At 38.9% G+C, this 20,545-nt stretch overlaps 1 long non-coding RNA gene across 5 annotated transcripts in view; it reads right to left on the bottom strand.

Annotated features, from left to right (window-relative positions):
- LOC149121844 (uncharacterized) overlaps window positions 1-20,228 on the bottom strand; it is a 243,571-nt gene extending 223,343 nt beyond the window's left edge. For all 5 annotated transcript variants that reach the window (XR_016223172.1, XR_016223171.1, XR_016223173.1 and 2 more), the window contains exons 1-2: window positions 20,076-20,228; window positions 18,116-18,227 (exon numbers count right to left, since the gene is read on the bottom strand). This is a non-coding gene — a long non-coding RNA (uncharacterized LOC149121844). The remainder of the gene's footprint in view (window positions 1-18,115; window positions 18,228-20,075) is intronic.
- Between the last annotated feature and the right edge of the window lie 317 nt (window positions 20,229-20,545).

Below are 20,545 nucleotides of genomic sequence, written 5' to 3'. Positions count from 1 at the left end.
GAGCTTGGCCTGGCCAAAGTCAGGAGCCTGGAGCTTCTTCCAGGTCTCCCATGTGGGAGCAGGGGCCAAGCACTTAGGCCATCTTCAGCTGCATTCCCAGGTGCATCAGCAGGGAGCTGGATCACAAGTGGAGCAGCCAGGTCTCAAACCAATGCCCATATGGGATGCCAGTGTGAGAGGCAAAAGCTTAACCTGCTACGCCACAAAGCCAGCCCGAATAATAGATACCACTATATATTTTATTAGAGTTAATTATTAATATGCCATGGCCCTTCCTAGATCATGACCTAACTGAAGGCAAAACCCATTAACATATTTATGTTTCTATGATCACCTCTTCACAAAACTTTATCAACAATGATGTCACCAAAAATGTGTTTTGAATAAATGAGTAAAATAAATGAAAGCTTTGGGGAGCAACTCGGACTAGACTGTTACTGGAATTAAGACTTATTCTATGCATCTGCTCTCCCACAATATGGCGCTGAGAAGGGAGTAACAACTTCTACGCAGCTGCCTCTCGCCAACTTGAGTGATGACCTGCAGGAGCTGATCCTGCTCCTGATTGGAGGAGAGCAGCGTACTCGGCGTGTGGGTAGCAGAGTTGGGATTGGCGGAGGAGGACCATAAAGGAGGAGAGAGACAACATGCACCAGGAACATCTATCTGAAGGAACACCTGTGCAGCCCCCGAGAGAGCCGGCCGGCGGTGTGCCGCTCCCCCGCGGAAGTGGGGAAAGTGGCAGGGGGAACCGCCCTTCCACGGAGGTGGAAGGGTCGGTAGCCAACCTGGGAAGAACCAGCAGCAAACCCGGGGAGGGCCGAGCAGACAAAAGAACAGCGCAGGGTCCTGTGTCGTTCCTCCGCGAAGAGGGAGAGAGACATAATGGTGCCGTGACTCGGATAGGAAACCTAGGCAGGGTTTAGTGTCGTTCCTCTACGAAGACGGGGAGCGACATAATGGTGCCGTGACTCGGATAGGAAACCTAGGCAGGGTTTAGTGTCGTTCCTCCACGAAGAGGGGGAGCGACAAAAGCAATCTCTCATAAAAAAAAAAAAGAAATCTTGCCCAAATTTGACAATTTTGGAAAATGTCTTCTGAAAGGAAGATAGGTAGAATGGAGATCTAAATTAACTGAAAAAAATAGATAATATGATATCAAAAAAATAGAGAAAACAAACAGCATTTTTTCCAAAATCTCTAATGATATATCAGCATTACAACCTAATTAAACTCATATCTGTGGATACACACTGTATGTGTTAAAACTATTCATCATGATTGTGAAAAATTATGTCTGGAAGCAGCTGGTCTACCACAGCTTGCACCTGGAAAAGCAGCTAGAGATGCCAACTGGAGCAAATAGGTATGACCAACTAGAGGAACTAGTAATAGTGAATCTGTCATCATGGTTGCATACACTGAGGGGCTCACTAGGCACAGTGAAGATTCACCAACGTGAAACAAGATCCTAGCGGATTTCTCAAGAGGTTATAAGTCACCTGGGTAAAAAGTGCCTATTCCCATTTTGTACTCTTTTTCCAGCCTCCATCATTTAAATCCAAATGATCATTCTCAAACCAGTAGTGATTTCAAGGTGGCAGGGAAGAAACAAGGTGGCACCTACCATGGAAACCACAAGGCATCAGTCATCTCACTTAGGTGAGTGTACGCAAAGGACCTGAAAAAGGGAATATTCTGAAATGTCACCTAAATCCAATAAATGGAATCACTAAACCAAGAGATGTGGATTTCAAACGTGTAGTACCCAGATAACTCATAACCTTCTTCTATCTGGAAACTCTGACTGGTTGGTGCTCATTTTACTTGAGAATTTTTTTCACACTACAGTATAAATTTGTGTGTGTTACTCAACAAATGGATTTTTCATACATCATCACCAAGAAAGAAGAAACTTATGAGGGTATACACTAGTCAAAATTGGACCTTCAAGATCTGAAATCAAGTGCCCTGTAAGACATAATATAAGGCTTACTTTTGAAGCCAATGGTGTAGGACACAATAACTCTCTCCTGGGTTCCTTTTCGGGAGATCCCATCACAGATATTCTAAAAAACTGATGCCTCCAATACCTGCATTCAAATGATCACTCACAAAACCAACAGATCATGGATAATTTACCCACTTAGATAACTCTCACCTCCCCAGATCAAGGCAGGATACATAGAGATTTCAATTTCTTCAGGTTTTTGCTCCTATATAGATGTTCAATGAATTCTCAAGGGGAACTAATTCAAAGAGTACAATTTCAAGTAAGCAGCTTGATATAATGCTGATCAAGAAGCCAAGAATAATGCTATAGGGATGGACATTTTGGCACAGCAGGTGAAGCCTCCACCTGAGACACTCACCTCTCCTATCAGAGTACCTAGATTGAGTCCTAGTACTACACTTCCTTTTTTTTTTTTTTTTTTTTTTTTTTTTTTTGACAGGCAGAGTGAGACAGTGAGAGAGAGAGACAGAGAGAAAGGTCTTCTTTTGCCGTTGGTTCGCGCTGCGGCTAGCGCACCGTGCTGATCCGATGGCAGGAGCCAGGTACTTCTCCTGGTCTCCCATGGGGTGCAGGGCCCAAGCACTTGGGCCATCCTCCACTGCACTCCCTGACCACAGCAGAGAGCTGGCCTGGAAGAAGGGCAACCGGGACAGAATCCAACGCCCCGACCGGGGCTAGAACCCCTTGTGCCGGCGCCGAAAGGTAGAGGATTAGCCTAGTGAGCTGTGGCGCCGGCCAGTACTACACTTCCAATCCAGCTTCCTGTTAACAGAGAGGGCATCAGATGAGAGCTCAAGTAGTTGAATCCTTGATACTCACATGGAAGACTTGGATGGAGTTCCTAGCCCCTGGCTTCTGCCTGACCCAGCCCCAGCTGTTGTGGGAATTCGGGGACTAAACCTGGGGACGGAAGATTCTCTCTCTCTCTCTTTCTCACTCTCTCTCTCTCTCCCACTTTTCTCCCTTTTCCCCTCTTTCTCCCTCACCCTCCCTGTCACACTGCCTTTATAAATAAATAATTTAAAAAAAATAAGAAGGCCTATATCCCTGGCAGAATAAAAACTTTACTATGTTAACAGGTAAGAAATATTTTTCTAAGAAACTCTAGAAGAGAAGATGCAAAGTATGTGTGCTGGAATATATTTTTCCCTTTAACTCCCTCCCGAAATAGGTTTATTGAAAAAATAACTTTCAAGTGTTTATCTAGAGTCAGAGATAAGTAAACTCTACCCTTGAGAATCAACATTAGTGGCAAAGTCACTGTAGGGATTTAGAAACCAGATGAGTTGATTCTACATCTTTTAATGCCAGAAAATTCAACATGAACACTAAGTGTGAAAGAAAATTGCTAAGCTGATTTCAAATCACAGGCATATGTTTGGCTGGAAAAACATATTGGGGAACACACACTTCAAAGGAAAATCCTTTGGAAATGGAATCCCTGGCACCAGATCCACTGCCTGTTAAGTTATTTGCCCAAAAAGACTGATTCAAGAACCCTCAGCTCTCTGCCCCTGTAACCAGAGCAGGAATACTTGGAAACAGTCCTGAAACCGTAACTTCACTTGTGACACAATCCCTTTTCCATAACTCTAGCCAAACAGTCCAACTCTCTAAGGAACCAAGAATGAAACAACCTCTTCCCCTTGATGTGCCCCCTCCCAAGTAAAAAGGACTTTTCAAAGGTGATTAATTCCGAGACAAATAGAACACAAAACCACTCCACAGTTGTAACACTATTTTTACAGCCATAATTCCACCACTTTCAAGTTGCTGTCTTCTGGTAGGCTATTTTAGTTCCCATCTTGTGGATTAGGTATGTACTTGTATTTGTATATATGTGTTTGTGTACATACATACACATGTATACACCAAAAAAATCTCAAAGACTTAAAATCAATGACAATTTTTATACTACATGACAGAAGTCCTGGGAGAAATTTTGTCTTTGATTTGTTTTCTACGAATCAAGTATACATTTAATTCTCTGTGTTCGTGGAATAAGCTTGGATGGAAGAAGGCAAACAGTGGAAGAAAATAAGTTCTCTTAAAAATATTTTTAAGATTATCCAAATATGCCAAGTCACAAATAAGCCATCCAGACAAAAACACTCTCAGTTGGAATATAAATTATACATATGAACATGAATTATAAATGGAAAAGTCATTATATACATACATGCAGATTTCTGGGTGTTTATGTTCCTAATAAAAAAACAATTCCCCTATCTCTCGGTGCTAGAAGGATTGAAATAATTCAGTGACATATACATATCAGAAGTTTTACACAACCAATCCTTTTCTATACATTTTAAACACATTAAGTTCACCTTTTATGTAAAAGTATAAATTAGAAAACTTGTACCCCTGAATGAAGAAAAGCTCCCTGTATGCTAAATAGTCTCACTATTATTTTCTGCATAGAAGCACACGTACTTTCTCTGTTTAACTCTTCACCAAATGGTGAGAAATAGCTTTCTTCTTACATTTTTCATTCCTATGAATATTCATTCAGACAGACAGCTGTTTTCTCCCCTTGCTCTCTGGCAGGCCTGGGACTGAAGAATTCAAGGCGTGGAAAAATTTAACAAAGTATTTCTAAGAGCCAAATAGCTACATCTCTACTGTTTAGGAGTTACAAATGCCTTGCGTACCAAAAGCAGCAGGGAAAAGGAGACCCAACCTGCAGTTGCATTGCGCACTAAGAAACCAGAGCCAGCTTCAACAAAGGGCAATTATTTTCATGAAGCACAGTCAGATACCCCCACTACTACCATCACCATGTTCCTGCAACTGTCTCTTGAAATTTGCTTATTGCTTAAAAATGCAATCACTGTCCTGGAATTCATCATCCTCCTTCCTTGCTCAGATAACCCTCCAAGTGACATCATGACAGGAGCTCTTTCTTGAACCCAATTAGATAATGTGGAGCCTTGGTTCTGTTCTTGCCAAGTGAAATGCAAAGCAAAGGAGGAAAGAGGGTGACACAAGACATTCCCCACCTATGCTTGGTCTGATTCTCTGTTCTTAACACTGGATGACAGTTGGATGCAAAGTGATTAAAAAACTTAACCCACTCTTGTTACACACATAGGTTATCACCTGCGGGTCACCATTAGCTCCAAGTCTCAGCAATTAGTTGTAAAAATGGCAACTTTGCTGATCTTCGTTGTTCAGAGATTTTGAAACTAGAAAGAAACGTAGGCTTGAAAGAATGAAGATAGTGACCAACTGGCAGAAGAAATGAGTTGTTTGGCAGACATTTCCTTCAGATTAATGTACATATCTTTGTTCTTGTTTGGTAAAGCTCAGAGATCTCACATTGCCCCCGCCTTGCCACCTTTCCATCACCCATGCTCCACCACCAAGCTGGAAAGGAACTCATTGTTAGAGTCTCACATTTTGTTCAAACCCATATTCCCATCCTGTAATAGCTCTATCATAATTGCATACATGTCTTCTCTCTTCCACTGGAGAGTAAGTTGAATAAGATTTTTGAATAGGCTTCATTCCATGTTTCACTCTCCTATGTGCACAGCAATAAATGAGTACTGGATTCACTCAAACTGAAGACAATTAAAAGTACCAAAAATAGTTTAATCCCTAAAGTATAGGATATTTATCATGAGTAGTCATTGGAACTGAAAAAAATGTTCATATGTAAACCATGTAGAAAAAAGCTGAGAGACCAGCAAATAATCTAGTATATGAAGAATGAGGAATATTTTTAAGAACACAGGATCATATTCAGAAGTCAAGATAGGCCTCTATCATCCACTTGAATAAAAACCTATTAAAAGCAAAATTGTAGGGGCCTTTCTGAAGTAAATGAGCACAGCTACAGAGAAGGTAGTGGTTAAGAATATGGACTCTTGGGCCGGCGCCCTCGGCTCATTAGGCTAATCCTCCGCCTGCGGCGCCGGCACCCTGGGTTCTAGTCCCGGTTGGGGTGCCGGATTCTGTCCTGGTTGCCACTCTTCCAATCCAGCTCTCTGCTGTGGCCTGGGAGTGCAGTAGAGCATGGCCCAAGTGCATGGGCCCTGCACCCACATGGGAGACCAGGAGGAAGCACCTGGCTCCTGGCTTCAGATCGGCGCAGCACGCCAGCCGTAGCAGCCATTTGGGGGGTGAGCCAATGGAAGGAAGACCTTTCTCTCTGTCTCTCTCTCTCTCTCACTGTCTAACTCTACCTGTTGAATATGTAAAAAAGAAGAAAAAGAAAAAAGAATATGGACTCTAGATTCAAAGGGTCTCCCAGGAACAAACTAGGGTATAGGGTATATTTGAACAATAAAACAATTACAGTAATGGATTATAACCTATAGAATAAATAGTGCAATTCCTACAATCTTTTAAAGGATAAAAATAAGTTACTCTTCCTTACAGGAGAATTGTAACTAATAAATGTGAAAGGAATGATGGAAATAGAAAACCATAAAGTGGCATACATCATCATTATTACCATTGCAGGGAAGAACATCAGTAAATAGTAAAATTTGGGGCAAAAGTATGATCATGAAAAAAATAAATTTAAATTGCCTCAAATGTCATTTGACAACAAATGAAGGAGACTTCTTTAACAAATGAAACTCTACATCTACTGAATGGTCCTGAAACATTGCCTTGAGAGACTGAATATACTTACTGTTACTTGATAAATCTTGCACAATAAATCTTTTAAACTAAATTATCAAATGTTAAAGGCAAAAACTGTAAATTTTCAGCAGAGAACATTGGCAGATATCACTTTAACTAAGTGATCAAAATGAACATCACCAGGTATGTATAAACCAAAAGTATGTGCTTCTGATATGATGTATTATTAGGAAGATTTGACATAATTTCCATAATATTCTTGCCATAAAATGCAAAACTTGGGGGCAGGTACTCGGTACAGCAGTTAAGTCATTTCCTTGGATACCAGCATCCCATATCAGAGTGCCTGATTCTAGCCCCAGCTACCTCACTTCCAATCCAGCTTCCTGCTAAATACAAAATACCTTGTAGCCTGGGAGGCATCAGATGATGGTTCAAGTATTTGGGTCTCCTGTGAGAGACCCAACTGGAGTTGGCCTGTTTCAAACTTGATTGTTGTAGGCATTTTAGGGAGTGAATCAGTAGATAGAAGATTTCTCTCCATCTCTTCTCTCTCTTTCTCTCTCTCTCAAATAAAATTAAAATAAAAAAATTTTAACATAAAATAACCAGTAGGAAATAGCAGACAAGCCCAAACCAAAGGACAGGCAATGAAATAATTAGTCAATTGGCTCTAAAAGTGCCATGATCATGAAAAAAAATTAACATCTTAGACTGGAGGACATTAAGGAAACACAACAACTAAATGTAATGTGTGATACATATATTTGATCTTGGACCAGAAAAAATTCCTGGTGGAATAACTGTCAAAAATTGAATAAGGTTTGTAGATTAGACAACAGTATTGTAGCAAAGTAAATTTCCTGATTTTGATAACTATACTGTGAGTTTAGAAGATGACAACATTTTGGGAACCACAGTAAAGAGTTCATACACATTCTTTAAACAATTTTGCAAAAATAAAAGAGGGTGAGACACTAGAATTCTGCTGATGGACACGGCCACCACTAAGCCACGCATGGTCACAAATGGAAACACAGTTGATCCATCTGCAGTGTGATAGAAACAAAATATACACCTATTTCAAAGACTTATATCTTAGGGAGTTCAGAACATTTTTAGCTTCTTTTTCAGATTTTCTCTCAGGACAGATCATTGTAAAAAAAAATTCTGTTACTTTTTAATAGGTTAAGAGGCTTTTGTTTTTTAATTCTTGTTCTTTAATTATAAACTGAAAAATTATTTATATACAAAGATACATTGTAAAGTCTGAACACAATATTTCTTTTCAAAAGTCAATGGTATATAGCCACAATGACCACATAAGCCACCTTCTATACTTAATTCTTAATTGAACTTCTCCAAAGATTCAGCCTCTTCCTTAAAATATTCAAGAGTATCTTTCAGGGACAAATGTAAGCATGAAGCCAGTTGCTAACATAGTCTGCTTTACTTTCAGCCAGAGCTCTCTGTTTAGCATGGCTGTGACAGACTGGGTTAAGACTGTCCTGACAGAATGGTTGGTAAGCTGCCTAAAATGACAATCAGGGATTCACTAAGAAATATTAGTCATTAAATTGATTTTGTTACTTTTTTTTTATCTTCTGAGTGTTTGTCACAGAATTTCAAAACCATTTATTTCTTTCCCAGTTTCTAGCTGTTAAGATACTGTTCATAATGAGTGCAGTACATTTCATTATAAACAAGTTTATGATATTTCTAGCCTGTAAACCTCTCGAATTCTGTGAACTTCAACATTAGTTGAAATAGGTCTTCAGTCATATTTACCTGTTTTGTAAATATGTAAATATATTTTTAGTTTAGGTAGTCTTCCAAAATACCCAGCACTCCCAGTTAGAATTAGTGAGTTTGAATTATTGAGAAAATGTTAAGTGTTTGATTTTATATAACAAGCTTATTAAATATATTTTTGTGGAAACTAAAAAAAAATATTCAAGAGTTTTCATGAGGTTTTAAAAAATGCTTTGATAAGCAGATAAATAGTTGAAATAAACAGTTTCTGAAGAAAAGTACTTTTCATATTTCAGGAATGTAGATTCTAAATTGAGCTTTTTAAAAGCAGATTACATTTTATACAATTATATCTTTGTTATAATCATCAAATCACCAATCTTATGAAATAAATGAATAACAGTTTCTGCTTTTTTTGTCCTGGCAACATACAATTACTCCTGCTAATCTGATTTACAAATTCATAAATCTTCAATATTTTAAAGCAAATATTTCACTTTATGTTTAAATACACTTAAATTGAGGTTTGGTTTGGTTTAGTTGGTGTGTTTTTTTTTTTTCTTTTCTTTTTTTTGCCTCCAAAGGGTATACAGTGCCCCTTGGGGTCGCTAGCAGGGATTTCACAAAACCTGAGCTGGAAATTACACTCCTGAACTAAGACTCCAGCAACACAGGATTACGAAAAGTCATGGTATTATTTCAAGTCAGGATTTCCTTCCATATCCAATTTCACCCAAAGTCGAGCATTAGTCAGCCTGCACCTTTCATATAACAGAAAGGAGATTTGATTAATGTGATTTCTTTGTAGAAAAATCTAAGAAGATTAAGGCACAATGATATAGGGAAAGCATGCCCTTTCTCAACATGGCATTCGTCAGCACTATACAGACGTCTGAAGATCTTGCTAGTCATTAGATTGTTCACACTAGCTGCATCTGAAAGAGGAAAAAAATCTATCACCAGCGAAAACTTTCAATTTTTCACATTTTAGTTTCCGTCTCATGAACAGGTCAACAAATCTAGAGGTCAGTATCAATTTCACTCCATAACTAGCAGGATAGGGCGTCATTCATGGAAACATTTGCCGATTGCTTCCCTATCCACTTCCCCCCTCTTTTTAATGCTGTGTTTTGTGATGGTCCTTGGGGAAAACTTAGAACTTTCTAGATTACTTCTGTGCTCAGTGAAACAAATGCGAAACAAATGCAGTTGGAGTTATTTCCATTAACTAATTTCCATCTGTGCAATCTGAAAATCTAATACTAATCAGAAGGCATGCTTTCTGGTGTAAGGAAATTAATTCAAAGGTGGTAAAATATGTGTGCATGAGAAATTTCATCTTCCTCTTCTACTTTCATTTTATATGTTTATGTGAAGAGAATACACGTTGAGAGAAAAATAGTAAAATTAAAATACCTTGCCCTGAAATTTCAAATTTCAGAATATGGGTATTATATTTCCACTGTAGGCCATTTGAGAACGTGATAGATAGATGAGGAAGTAAATCACTCTCAATAGACCATTCCCAAGGTTGTTTTCTCCTTAGACTATCACATGTCAATTTGATGGATATGAATCTGAAGATTCAGTTACAATAGGAAGGGTTATAGGGTCAGAATTCACTGTGCAGCCTTCTTTGTACATCTCTGCCGCCCAGCTAAGACATCTCAGTGCTCACAACTTAAAGAACCCCTACTGTACCAGTCAGGGGCCTCTTGATCCCAGACTCTCTTCAGAAATCTGACAACCCACACATGGTTACCTAAATGGACTCAGAAACTACCTCAGTTCTGGGGAAAAATAAATTGATATGTATGTAATGTCTATATCCTCAAATAAAAGATTTACAGTTATATGATGGCCCAAACACTGAACTTTTAAAACAACACAGGTTTTTTGATAGTTACTGTTATCACAATCTTAATAGTCAAATAGGATATAATAATAGCATGTTAGTTAAGTAGTCTCTTATACTAAGAACTACTCTACTTTTGATATATGAATCCTAATATAAACAAAATAGAAAAAACTACAAAATAACTCATCAAAGAGAGAGTAATATAATTATTCAAATAGAAGGAAATCACTAAAACTCAATATGTATTCTCAAGTAAAAATATAAAGTTTTATTCTTAATGCCACAAAGCAAAGATCTATCATGGAAACACAATAACAAGAAAAAATATGTTCATATAATCCATTCCCAGCAGGTTAAACCATATGAAATTTAACTTTTTTTTTCTTTTTGAAAGCCAAAAGTGCTCAAATATCAGCCATTTCATAATTCAAATATGTAACACTGTGCTATAATTCAAGATAGATCTAGAGGGGCCAGCACTGTGGCTCAGTGGGTTAATGCCCTGGCCTGATGTGCTGGCATCCCATATGGGCGCCGGTTCGAGACCCGGCTGCTCCTCTTCCAATCCAGCTCTCTGCTATGGCCTGGGAAAGCAGAAGTGGCCCAGGTCCTTGGGCCCCTGCACCCACGTGGAAGACGTGGAAGAAGCTCCTGGCCCCTGGCTTTGGATGAGCACAGCTCCAGCCATTGCAACCAATTGGGGAGTGAACCAGTGGATGGAAGACCTCTCTCTCTGCTTCTCCTCTCTCTGTGTAACTCTGACTTTCAAATAAATAAATCTTTAAAAAAAAATAGATCTAGAATCCATCCACTTCTGATTTCTATTACAAGCTTCACTGATCCCACCCTTTACCTGGGCAATGTCAGTAACCTCCTAAACTGTCCCTTGCTTCCATTCTCCTCTATAATTTATTCTTTTTTAAAGAGATTTATTTATTTATTTGAAAGGCAGAGTTACACAGAGAGAGGAGATGCAGAGAGAGAGAGGTCTTCCATCCCCTGGTTCACTCCCCAGATGGCCAAAATGGCAGGAGCTACACTGATCCAAAGCCAGGAACCAGGTGCTTCTTCCCGGTCTCCCACACGTGTGCTGTGGCCCAAGGACTTGGGCCATCTTCCACTGCTTTCCCAGGCCATAGCAGAGAGCAGGATCGAAAGTAGAGTAACCAGGACTTGAATCAGCGCACATATGGGAAGCCGGCACTGCAGGCAGTGGCTTTACTGGCTAAACCACAGCACTGGCCCCACAATTGATTCTTATTACTGTAACCAAAGTGATCCTTCTTTAACCTTTAAGACTGACACATTAACATATATACTTAAAAGTACACAAGTCACAAATAAACAACCTAATGAGTTTTCCCAAATTGAACATGTATATGTAACCAGAATGACCAGAGCCTGGATCAAGCAATAAAATACCCACATAAATGGGTCATGCAAAGTATCCTTTTTTGCACTTGTCTCTTTTTTTGCTCAACACTATATTTGAGTTGACATGCATTGCATGCTGTTACATATGGCAATAAATTATCCATTCTCATTGCTATAAAACATTGTATGAATCTATCACAATTTATCCATTCCATTGTTAATGATCAGAGTAATCTTTTTTAAATGTAAATAAAATCAGTTTCCCTACTTAAAACTCCTCATATGTTTAATCTTACATGAATTTTTTAGCTGTTAAAAAAATTTTTTAGCTGTTGTGTTCTTGTTGTTGTTGTAATTGAAAAGCAGAGCAACAGAGAGATAGAGAGACATATTCCATCTGCTGGCTCACTCCCTGAATGCCCAAAATAGCCATGGCTGGGCTAGGTCAAAGCCAGGAGCCCAAAATGAAATTCAGGATGCCCACTTGGGTTGCAGGGACTCTACCTACTTGAGTCATCATTTATGCCTCCCAAGGTGCATATTAGCAGAAGCTGGAACCAAAAGTGAAGCCAGAACTCAAACTCCAACACAAGGTATGGGTGCCTTAATTGCATTTTAATCACTGTGTCAAACATCTGCCTTATCAATTCTTTTTAAAGCAGAGCTCCACCCAGGACAAAATACAAATGAGATATAAAAGCTATGATACAGCCAAATTTAAATTCATAAAATCAATTCAGTCAATTTAAAAGAAACATCATTCTAGTTGGCTTATATAACATACTTTTCAATCTGTTACTTTGGCATCATAGTCAATCAGTATGGGAATTTAGGGCTCCAAAAGTTCTACGAGAAACAGCAACATGAAAGCATTATAATTCCATCTCCAGATTCCTATCTAGGCGTCTAAGGTGCCCTGCAATGTGCCTTGTGGGAGTGTTCCCTTCAGGCAAAGAAGCCTGGACTTCCACAGACTGTAAAGAGCTTCAGGAACAAGAATCACTTCCTCTGAAGAAAGGAACATTTTATAGGAAAAGCATTTACAATGTTTTCTACAAGGTACAAAATGTTTCCACAGAGAAAAAAAAAAAGAAGAAGAAAATTCTTACTCCCCTTTTCAAAACTAAGCCAGAGTTTTCAACAAACAACTAGAAAGTAAACCAGTACATTTATGCAGTTCGCAAGACCTGGACATTTTTAATTAAGCAAAGAAAATTATTTTTAAAGCAATGCATTTTTAAAGAGTAGTAGGAAAATTAAGTGTGCTCAGTTGAGTTTAAGTTCATGAAATAAGCTTCTTATCCTGGTAAGAAATGGGTCATAGCAATAAAAGTATGCTGTAAATTCAACTTGACAAATGAGAAAATGAATTCCTGAGGGTAAGGCCTATTAAAGGAATATTTTAATTTAATCATGCAATGAATATTTCTGAGTAGCTTCTATATATGCAAGAACCTGCCTTACATATTTTAATGAGGTAAAACATAATATTAGTTAATATAGTAATAATTTGTTCTATTACAAACTTCTCAGTCATAACATAGAAAGATCAAATACAAGGAAAAAACGTTAAATCCCTCTATAGAGATGCCAGCTTCTAATATTTGCTTATAAACTCCAAAATTCAATAATGTGTTACACCCACAACTTACCGACATGTGCAGCACATTAAGTCATTTCAGTGAACAGAAAACTGACCTGCTTCCTCAGCATAAAACATGATACAATGCCACCTTATGGTAGAAAATTTAACCTTATGGTTTAGGATGATAAACGATTATTTTCAGGTGTCCTTTCTTAGTTTGACAGATAAAAAGATGCTGAGTACTACCATACCTGTAAAATTCGCAAATCTGTATCTATAGAACCAATAGATTCCTGAGAAGAAAATCTAAAACACTTAGTATGTAAGTATGTACAGTCTGGGACATGGGAGGGGTGCTTATGTAGGTAGCATTCCATCCAGGGAGCTGCTAGTGACTGCAGCTCTAGGTATTTTCATAACACTGTCAGATTTTTCTAGTCCAAATAATTGTTCCTGAAATTAGCTGCTTTTACTTCCAAGTTTATAAAAACAACAAAAATACACGATGAAAGCAAGAGAAAGTTTTGTTAAATTAGCCATATAGTTTACAAAGTATTAGGTTGAATCATATGAAAGTGCTGCTTTGTATAACAAAAACTGTAAAAAATTGGAAATTCCATATGGTTCCTTCTATTGTTACCTTAAGCATCAACTCAAATTTAATAAACTCAAATAATAAGCAAATATAATATACTTATAGTGTTAGTCCAATATAAACTGTCAATCTCTCCTCACCAAACTGGTAAAAACTGCACAGGAGAAACCTGGCCAGGCCCTTCCCAAGTAGCCTTCACTAATGGCATTTCTCAGTGGTATCCTGACCCTCACCTTGGGTACCATTGTACTCCCATGTCCTACACTGATCTGCCATTCACAGCAAAGATATTTCTCAGCCTGAGTTGCTCCAAGTTCTGACTTTAAAGTCAAGCACATCAACCACATTTTGTAGTCCAGGTAAATTCTGCTTTTACTATTGAACAACTCTAGACACTTCGAGTACATGTTCTATAAAATGCTGGTTCCAAATCTCATTGCCAACTCCATATTCTTCTAAAGCCTCAATAGCTCCTGGGAGGTAAAGTAACTTCCAGCCTAAGCACCTAAAAAGGTTCTCCTTTATTCTAAAGTTACTTACCTTGTCACATTATCAAGTATTTTTCTTTCTTACCCCTTTTCCAACAATAGCAACTGTGGTTAAAGTTTCCCAGTGGCTTTGCAACCATAATTGTCAATGCTCAATATGTGCAGTAAATTTTTTGAAAATGTTATAAGAAAAGTCTAGAAATGATTGCAAACTATTCTATTTAGGAGAACCCATGCATATAAAATTACAGCAAGGAGCAGGGTGTTCAGCCTAGCAGTTAAGACTCCTGTGTCCCATGTGGGAATACCTGAGTTCAGTTCCCAGCTCTGGCTCCTGAGTACACTTCTTGCCAATGTAGACCCTGGGAGGCAATAGTGATAGCTTGAGTAATTGAGTTCCTTCCACCCACGTGGGAGATCTGGATTACTATCCCAGACTCCCGCTTCAGCCCTGGCAAAGTCTCAACTGTTGTGAGCATTTGGAGAGTGAACCAGAAGATGAGAGGATAGGAGCTCCTTCTTTCTCTCTCTCTCTCTCTCTCTCTCTCTCTCTCTCTCTCTCTCTCTCTCTTTCTCTCTCTCCTGCCCACCCTCTACACTGTCTCCTTCCCTCCTTCCTTCTCCTCCCTTCCTTCTTCCCTCCCTTTAAAAATAAATAAATAAAATTTAATTACAAAAATTTCAGGAAACCAAGTGTAAAAATTTGGGATTGGGGAACTCTGAATTACCTTTGCAAATTTTCTGTATAGCTAAAATTATTTGAAAAGTTTATTAAAAAGATAAACAAATCTGGGAATCAGAACCAAATTCACAGGGATTACTTTGTCGCCTCCCAAAAGCTTTTCAAGATCAAGATCTGCTTTCTTCCCTCGCAGATTTATTTATGTATTCTATACACATGGGCTTCTTTACATCTGGTAAGGGGTTGGGGCTGTCATCTCACTCCTGAGGAGAAAGGCTGGTTTGATGGCCCCTGGTTTGAAGTTCCCTGTTCAAATGCCAATTGAGATAGACATGTCTGCTCTGTGAGCTCAGCCAGGTCACTTCCCTCTCTGTGCTCTGCTTTCATCTTACACCTAAAGGGATAGATAATATTTACATTCCACCTCTGCAGGAAAAGCAAGGAAGGTTGAAGAGTTAATCTGAACATATTTCTAAGTGTCGGTTTCATACACAATACAGAATGTTAATACCTACTGCTTGTGTCAGCGTAGACAGGAGTATCCTCAGGGCACTTCCGGCTCCTCCAATCACAGTAGAGAGTGTAGAGCCCCTTCTCAAATGATGATGCCAACCCTTAACTCTCTTGGTTTAATCCTGAACTTGAAGAGTCATCCACAGTAGCCTTTGCAGCTACCCATGAGTACAATGAGATTAACAAGGCATCCGTTTCCCTTCCTAAATCTTAGTTTTCCTTCCAGTAGAGTACAGGGAACTAAAAATCTACCATTGGAACACTGTTTAAGTCCTCAGAAAAGTTTAAGTCCTCAGAAAAGGCACAGCATCTCACAGTAACACAGAGACAGCGATGCAAGGGCCGACTTGGACTCTCCCATTTGGCTGCCATTTCACTCCTGCTGCTCTCTCTGTTTAACCTTTTGGCTCCTCCAGAGAAGTAGCAGAAGCCACAGCGTGAGGAACGGAGGTTCTTAGAAGTCACTGAGATCAAAGGGGTCCACCCTGCGTGAACAGCATTTCTCTCTTCCCGGGCAGTTTTTGCTACTGCTGTCTGTGGGGCAGAGCAGGGAAGAGAGACTTTCTTTTATTAATCCCAAAGTGACAACTTCAGAGGAGAAATTTAGAAGTTTCACAGCTAGAAAAAAAATGCATAACTTTGTGGTCGCTGGTGATGTATGTGGCCATCTCTGTTAGGGAGACAGAGCCTAAGGATTCTTCTTCCAAGTGGAATACCACCAAGGCCATGGAACAAGAAATCTGCTCAACAAATGTTAGCTCCCTGCTCTCTTTTTGGAGACTGAAGATTTGCTGTTCTTAAAAAATGATGAGCTCTTGCTTTCCTACAGGCCCAGACTATACATCACTGAGCCTCGAGAGAACTTCCTGCAATATCACCTTCAAGAGCCCCTCTCAGTCCTTTGCAACTCCAAGAGACAAGTCACTCTCACATTCTGGAATTACTCAGGGACTGATTCCAGTCCCTCTCCAGGGAATGGAGGAGCGAAGAGGTCCTCCTATCTACCCCAGGGACAAGAGAAAATCTGATCCCACCCTTTCATCTGGCAGTACACCCCAAGGCTGGCAGTACAAAAACATAGTGTATACACAAAAAAAACAAAATCTATCACCTGAACCATAAAGGAAAAACATAGTGAGATGCATCAATACAAGGAAGGAACTAAAAAAAATCAGAATTTAAGGATCTGACAAAGTTCAAATACTTGAAGACTTGGACCTATGACATAACACAATAACTAAACTAATTTAAATTATAATAAGCTAGAAATTCAGTTCCCTAGCCCCACTAGCCATCAGTGGGTTGCATCAGACATTCCCAAGTTAGAGCACTTCCTTCCTTGTAGAAAGTTATACTGGACAGACTGATTCAGACGGTATAGGGAAGGACATTTGACGCTTCAGACCCTGCTACATCGTCTTTCATTCCTTTCAGTTAATACTGATTTAGCATCTCCTTCATACAAGACACTGGACATAAAAACCAGTGGAGCATAAAAAGATGAATCTGCCTGTGTGTGGCCATCAGCAGCTTATATTTGATATTTAGACAGAGATATGTAAGTATCACTATTGTATGGCAGAAACATAGACCCTAGCAGAAGAGCAAGCAGACTGCTGTGCTCACACAGGAGATGCAGGAGAGCTGTGCACTCTCCTAGGTTTCTTCAGCTGTCCCAGGATTCCAAGGTAATGAGCACTGCCCTGATGGAGAAGCTGTGCATTTCCACCGTCAGCTCCATGGAAACAGCCTCTGGATGTGTTCCATCTGAACTGCTTTGAAAACTAGTTCAAAGCAAAATTTACTTTGGTGAGAAGAAGACATAAGAAACCAGGATAAGATTTGGAGTCAGGAGACCTGTTTGAGAGCCAGTCTTATCCTTACTTACCGGGGAACTTAGGTAAGCCACCTAACTTCTCTGAGCTTTAGGATCCTCATTTTCAAATTGGGGAAAATAAATACTACTCCATCTGCCCTATAAGTGAATTTCATAAAAATAAACGAGACACTGAAAGCACCTCAAAACAACAGAATGTTACATTATTATTATTACTGAAAGCGACATGAAACTTTGGTGGCCAATAAATCCATTGTAGGCATGTAAAAAAATTTCATGGGGAAGGTTCAAGTCCTGCACAAAGAATACAATCAAATTCTCAACTTATAAATCTTTTTAAGGTTTATTTATCTTATTTTTTATTTTATTATCTCTGCATAGTTATGGGGGAGTGAGAGAGAGAGAGAAAATCTTCCTTCCATTGGTTCACTCCCCAAATGGCCACAATGGTTGGGAATAGGCCAGGCCAAATCCAGAAGCTAGGAGCTTTATCCAGGTCTCCCACATGGATGCAGGGGTCCAAGCACTTGGGCCATCTTCTGTTGCTTTCTCAGGTGCATTAGCAGGGAGCTTGTTCAGAAATGGAACAGCTAGGACTTAAAATGGCACCCAAATAAAATGCCAGTGTAGGAGACCATGGCTTTACCCACAAGGCCACAACACTAGTCTCCTTTGTTTAGATTTTAAAGTGAAAATACATACTCTCCACCAGTATTCCTAGCTCCTGTTCTGGGCTAACCCAAGTTCACTGCATCTTAACCCACAGCACAATTTGCCACATGCCAGTATGAAGGAGTCTATTACATCCAGGATGAACTTACCTTGGATGACAAATAACTAAAACTGTCCAGGGTAAACAAACCAGTGAGTGGGTAAATGGTATAGGTTCGTTCAACATGGAGAACAGAATGAATTGGTGGGATCATTGCCGTGCTGGAAAAATGGGAGGAATGGATCAGTTGGACCATTATCTATTGCTTAGATATGTGTTCTATTGATTTCATGAGAAATTTTAATAAAATTTCACACTTGTAACCACAAGCTTTTGAATCTGCCCATGAAAATGCCAAATGCTTCTGTGAATGTAAAATGACACCACTTTTACTTTTACTTTTCTAAACCTCCCAGCAATAAATAGCCTGGGATGATCTCCTTCTCAGCAGAGAATATGACTGGGTTTTCCCCTAGATATTCAGAGTATGGTTTCAATTACCTGGTGCCATGCCTTAATTTTTGAGCACCCCCTTGAACCTAGCGTTTGGCAGTTCCAGCAAAAGGGAAGAACCATGGAGGGAGGGGGCCCATCCACCCATTCAAGCTATGGTTTCACCACGCTCACCAGGGAGCTGGCAGAGACTCACATATAATGGAATAGAAATGCTTATGCTGGGATTCAAGGCACCAAACAGCATAAATTTTAAACAAGGAGGTCTAAGGTTAAAATAATAAACTTTAAATGATGTATGCCACATGTGACATTTTGGTTCCAGACGTAACAAACCCAAACCAAAGTCTTTTGCTTGACAATTCCAAAACAATATTACTCTCCTAGGTTTCTGATTTTGATTTTGCCTCAATTGCTCACAGATTATACTCTGGCAAACTTGGAGACAACACAGTACTGTTTTAAATAGACATGCCGAGAAGCCTGCGTGATCATCTGCACTAAATCATCCCAAATTCTTCGTTACTGTGGTCACTTAACCATTTCTACAACTGTGCCATGGACTTGTTCTTCTGGAGGAAAATTTTAAATAATAACTATAAGTAGTACAGTGAACTCTCCCCCTCCTCGAATACAACAATAGACATTTGTTCCAATATAATTGGCCATTTATCCCAGATCTCAGCAATTTTTAGCTCAACTGTCTAAATTGCAACCTTAATATCAAATTATAAACTTATCAGTCACAAAAAAGCCCAGAAGTGGGCTCCAAACTTTGGTATACATTTCATAACCCAGTTCAAAGGCCCTACAGGCTTGTTTCTTCACTACTTTGAAACTCTATTTTCAAATTATTTTGAAGACTCTGAAACTTGTATTTTACCTTGAAATGCTTCACCCTTAATGTCCAGAAGTTTAGGAGTACAAAATAATCAAGGGAATAACTATAATTTAGTTTTCTGCTCCATCACCATATCTTTGAGAGGAAGCTAGTCATTGATAACCCTCCTTCATTATGTTATTCTGAAGTTCTATTGTGAGGCCTAAGATCACACAAGGCATTAATAATGAGGCCAAACAAGTGTTAGCATCTAGGGACTTGAAGGTCACCTTGTTTGAAAACATGGGGATGGCTTATTTCATACTTCAGTTGAATTATATAAGCATAGAAAAATTTATAATAAAAAAATAAAATGAGCAATGAGAAAATCAACCAGATTACCCTTAAGTTATAGAATTATTATATTTTAGATGGCTAAATGCCTTAAAAAAAAAACACTGCTTGCTTCAGTAAAACAACTTAAGAGCAAAATAATATACTATTATGGTACAAGTAGAAGTAGAAAAATGAAAGTTAAATATGAGCCAGATATATCCAGGTGAAACCAAAGAGAAACAACACACTAGGGAGTGAATGACCAGAAATTTCAGAACGGGGCCTACGAAGCTCATCTATTCTACTACAGCATTTCACAGATGAGTAAAATGAGGCACAAATAAGGAACTGGCCAAACCTGAGAACAGTTAGAACCACACTTGGGCACTCTCCTCCTAGTCAAACAAAGCTCATTCCACCAGACCTATTCTTCCATCCTGGTTCTGGCCATGATACTCACTTGTCCATGGGTAACACTAGGAAAATTATAAAATCCTTCCATGCCTCTGCCTTCTCCTCTGTACGAGTAGGGATAAAATCAACCAGTCTCCTGTCTTCATAAGATGATTGTGCAATGTTGTTATATAGACAATTAGCATAATAAAGTTACACACTCAAAAGGATGAAAAGGAAACATCAAAGAAGTTCATTTTTAAAGATTATTTGAAGCTACAAATAGATAAGAAATTCTCAAAGTTCAAGGCCCTAAAGAAGGCCAGAGTCAGTAAATCCACAAACCAGTCACAAAACAAAGATGTTTTATCTTCTTTCAAATGCTATTCCAAAGCTACCCAAGTCAAAATGATTATGTAGAAGAAAAGAAAATTATGGCACCTGAATTAATAGGCATTGGACATTTAAAACAAGAACTGAAGTAAATGTGCAAATTTAAATTTGGGAATTTTCCTTTGTATTCTCCTCATAGTTATT

Source organism: Oryctolagus cuniculus, chromosome 16 (assembly GCF_051225735.1).
Source record: "Oryctolagus cuniculus isolate XC-2025 breed Fujian yellow rabbit chromosome 16, ASM5122573v1, whole genome shotgun sequence".
Taxonomy (NCBI): Eukaryota; Metazoa; Chordata; class Mammalia; order Lagomorpha; family Leporidae; genus Oryctolagus; species Oryctolagus cuniculus.
Note: the sequence above shows the minus strand (reverse complement) of the source record. Positions and strands in the feature narration are given on the sequence as shown.